Source organism: Chrysochloris asiatica, unplaced genomic scaffold, assembly GCF_000296735.1.
Source record: "Chrysochloris asiatica unplaced genomic scaffold, ChrAsi1.0 scaffold00094, whole genome shotgun sequence".
NCBI classification, from domain to species: Eukaryota; Metazoa; Chordata; class Mammalia; order Afrosoricida; family Chrysochloridae; genus Chrysochloris; species Chrysochloris asiatica.
The window spans coordinates 4,735,956-4,740,595 of NW_006408612.1; the positions used below are offsets into that span (position 1 = coordinate 4,735,956).

The 4,640-nt window shown below is 42.1% G+C and overlaps 1 pseudogene; it reads left to right on the forward strand.

Annotated features, from left to right (window-relative positions):
• Positions 1-3,177: 3,177 nt before the first annotated feature.
• LOC102835594 lies at positions 3,178-3,515 on the forward strand (annotated as a pseudogene).
• Positions 3,516-4,640: the final 1,125 nt, after the last annotated feature.

Sequence of the window (4,640 nt, forward strand, 5' to 3'; positions counted from 1 at the left end):
CATATTGCATTAGGCAAAACTGCTGCAAAATACCTCTTTAAAGTGTCAAGAGTAAAAATGTTCATTTTTAGAACTAAGGTATGCCTGACCCAGGCCTAGGTATCTTCAGTAGCCTTATAAGCATGTGAAAGTTGGACAATGAATAAGGAACACTGTAAAAGAATCGAAGCATATGAGTTATGGTGTTGGAGAAGAATATTAAAAGTACCATGTACTGTCAGAAGAACAAACAAATATGCTTCGGAGGAAGATAGAAGACATGATAGCGAGACTTTGTCTCTCATACTTCAAACATATTATCAGGAGCCACCAGTCCCTAGAGAAGGACCCAAAGCTTGGTGAAGTGGAGGGTCAGTGAAAAAGAAGATCCCCAATGAAATGGATCAGCACAATGGCAGCTACAATAGCCTCAAACGTAACAATTATGAGGTTGATATAGGACTGAGCAGTGTTTTTCTCTGTTGTGCATAAGGTTGCTATGAGTTGGAAGTGACTCAATGGCACCTAACAACAATAAAGTTTCTCTTCATTAAAAAAGAAAGAAAGAAAGGGAGGGTGAGCATGATTGTGTAATGCAATGTAATCAGGATCACTAAACTGCACATGTAGAAAGTGCTGAATTAGTGTATGCTTTCCTGTGTATATTTTTCACAACAAAATAAATACAATTTCAAGAAATTAAATAAAAAAATAAATAAAAATCAGCAGCCAGATTAGACAAAGACTCCTTTAATAACCTGTGACATGCAGATGACACAACCTACTGATAAAGATCTAAGACATCAGTATGAATTACACCTCCACATCAAGAAAACAAAAATCCTCACAACTGAACTAATAAGCAACATCATGATAAATAGAGAAAACATTGAAGTTGTTAAGGACATCATCTGACTTGAATCCACAATTGATGCCCATGGGAGAAGCAGTCAAGAAATCAAACGACATATTTTATTGGGCTGTAAAAGACCTCTTTGGAGCATTCAAAAGTAAAGATGTCACTTTGAGTACTAAGGTGCGCCTGACCTAAGACATGGTATTTTTAATCCCCTCCTATATATATGGAGTCTTGGTGTGGTGCATTAGGTAAGCACTAGACAGCATGGTCAGTTTGAACTACAAGGTCAGTGGTTCAAACTCACCATCTGCTATTTGGAAACCCTATTCACGGTTGCTATGGGTGGGAACTGACTCGACGGCACTTAACAGCACCAATATGTATAAGGGAGTATTGGTGTGGTGCTGTAGGATAAGCACTGGGCTGCTAACCACAAGGTTGGTGGTTCAAACCTACCTGCTGCTCCTTGGGAACCAACTCCACACAGGGTCACTATGAATCAGAACCAACTTAATGGCATTTAACAACAACGATAATACACGTATGAAAGCTGGACAATGAATAAGGAAAACCAGAAAAGAATTAATGCATTTGAATTATGGCTTTGGTGAAGAATGCTGAATATACCATGGGCTGCCAGAAGAAGGAACAAATCTATCTTGGAAGAAGTACAGTTAGAATACTCCTTAAAAGCACTTAGTTTGAACATGTTATCAGGAGATCAGTCCCCTGGAAAAAGATATCATGCTTGGCAAAGTAAAGGGTTGGGCCCTGCTGTGGTGCTGTAGAGTTGGACAAGCACTGGACAAAAGAGCACAACCTTCAGTGTGGATTACATTTCAATGTAAAAAAACAAAACAAAAATCCTCACCACTGGACCAATAAACAACATTCTTATCAGCGGAGAAAAGATTGAAGTTGTCAAGGACTTCATTCTTCTTGGATCAACTATCAACACTCATGGAAGCAGCAGTCAAGAGATCAATTAACGTATTGCATTAGGCAAATCTGCTGCACAAGAGCTTTTTAAAGTGTTAAAGAGCAAAGATGTCAGCTTGAAGACTAAGGTGCGCCAGACCCAAGCCATGGTATTTTCAATAACCTCATATGCATGTGAAAGCTGGACAGTGAATAAGGAAGACTGTAGAAGAATTGATGCTTTTGAGTTATGGTGTTGCCAAAAGAACCAATAGATCCGTTCAGGAAGAAGTGCAGCCAGAGTGCTCCTTGGAGGCCAAGATAGCCAAAGTTCGTCTCTCATACTTCAAACATAATGTCAGGAGGGACCAGTTGCTGGAGATGGATATCATGTTTGGTAAAGTGGAGAGTCAGAGAAAAAGAGGAAGACCCCCAACGAGATGGATTGGCCAAGTGGCAGCATCGATGGACTCAAGTGTGGCAATAGTAGTGAGGTTGGCCCAGGATCTGGCAGTGTTTCGTTCTGCTGTACATAAGGTTGCTATAGGTCAGTAGCAACTCGATGGTACCTAACAAAAACAACAACAACAGTAACCATTACAAATTGGGCTGCTAATCCCATGGACAGCAGTTTGAAACTACCAGCTGTTCTGCTGGAGAAAGATAAGGCTTTCTGCTCCCATAAAGATTTACAGCCTCAGAAACCCTGTACAGTGTAGCTATGAGTCGGAACCGACTCCACAGCACATAACAACAGTAATCATATGGTAGGCAGTTCAAACCTACCAGCTGCTCCTCAGAAACCCTATACAGGGTTGCTATGAATTGGAACCAACTGAATAGCACACAACAACAACAACATAGTAGAGGGTCAGCAAAAAAAGAGGGCGACCCTCAGCAAGATAGATTGATACAGTGTCAGCAACAATGGACTCAAACATAGCAACAGTAGTGAGAATGGCCTAGGACAGGAAACATGTTCATTGTACATATGGTTGCTATTAGTCAGAACCAACTCAATGGCACCTAACTACAACAACTTGGTTCTGCATGGATTGCTCTCTCCAGATGAGAAAGGGGTCTTAAAAGAGAACAGAGCTCATATGGACTTTCTTAAGGTGGGAGTGGAAAAATGGGAGGTAGGTGCTGTGCTTACTGTGTCTATTGTGAGTCAGGTCTACAGCCCAGGATTGGAGCAAAATCCATTCTTTTATTTATTTAAGACAGGAGAAAGTTGAGGCTTCCTGCTTCAACAAAGATTTATAGCTTCAGAAACCCTATACAGAGTCACTATAAGTAGGAATGGACTTGATGGCACTTAACAACAACAACCCTGTCGACTTAAATGCATAAAAAGCAGTAGGCTCTCTCTACTTCTCTCTCTCTCTCTCTCTCTTTCTCTCAGGGTCCTCCCTTCCAAGATGACAAAGAAAAGGAGAAACAAGGATCGTGCCAAAAAGGGCCACGTGCAGCATATTCGCTGCACAAACTGTGCCCGCTGCGTGCCCAAGGCCATTGACAAGTTCGTCATTCGAAACATAGTAGAGGCCGCAGCAGTCAGGCATATTTCCGAAGCGAGAGTTTTCGATTCAAACGTGCTTCCCAGCTGTACGTGAAACTGCATTATTGTGTGAGCTGCGCCATTCACAGTAAGGTGGTAAGGAACCTTTGTTCTCATGAAGCTCGAAAGGCCCGGACACCCCCACCTCGATTTAGACCTACAGGTGCTGCCCCAGGTAAAGAATTGAGGCTGAAGTAAAACTAACCTTCAAGAAAACAAAATAAAAATTACCCTTTGTGGCGTGTTAAAAAAAAAAAGAAAAAGCAGTAGTAGGGACTTGAGTAATAGGGGCATGATATTCTTTCCAACCTACTCAGTACTTCCAGACGCTTATCTATTTCAAAAGTTTCAGACCAGAATAACTCATCATTAAGCCAGCTCAGGTATTACAACAGATTCCAAAAGCTCCCAGGCCAGCTCCTGCTCAATGAAGCTGTGTTATAGAATGCTCGAAGACTGTCTGCTTTCTAGAGTTTCCTTGTCGGTGACGTTATTTTGCCATTCAGCTTCGATATTAGTACAGTATGGAAGGGGAGTTGGAGCGATGTCCCGAGCTGAGTTTAAACTGGGCTCAAAGCCAGGACACAGAGTTGTCTGGGCCTGTCTGATGAGTTTGCCAGAAGTCTCTCAGCATGTAGGGTTGAGGAGCCTCAGAAAATAACATCCTTAGGCAGTGAGTGGGTGTGGGGAACCCATCACAAGTATCGGAATCACCAGGGAAACTTTCAAAAATATATACACCTTCCACATATGCATCCTCCATTCAGATTGTGTGTTTGTGTGTCAGCACATGTGCTGGAGCAAGTAGCATTGGCCCTCAGAGTTATGCAGATCAGTCTGCACTGGGGCATCAAAGGCTCTGGGGAACACGGTTTGGTTTGTTAACTGTTAGAGCTGTGGCAGTGTGAGTCTGCATCTCACAGCTCTGAACACCAATGGCTTCAGCACATCAGGGACTGTCTGCCATAAGAGTTCTTAAACTCAGAGCCAAGAGTCCCTAAAGGCTCAAGAACATTGTTTCAAGGGCCCATGAACTCCTGAAACTATATACAAATGATTAACTATGTATGTTTATTTTTCTAAAAAGAGAATAAGAGCTTTTTTATGAACTACTACCCTGGTATGGCACTCTAGGATCAGCACTGGACTGTGAATCACAAGGTCGGCAGTTCAAACCCACCAACTACTCTCTGGAAACCCTATACAGGGTCGCAATGAGTCGGAACCAACTTGATGGAGCTTAACAACAACAACTCTGGTGATATCCAACAATATTGGGGAAAGCAGATTTTATAGGCTCTGAGAATGTTACTAATGTCAGAA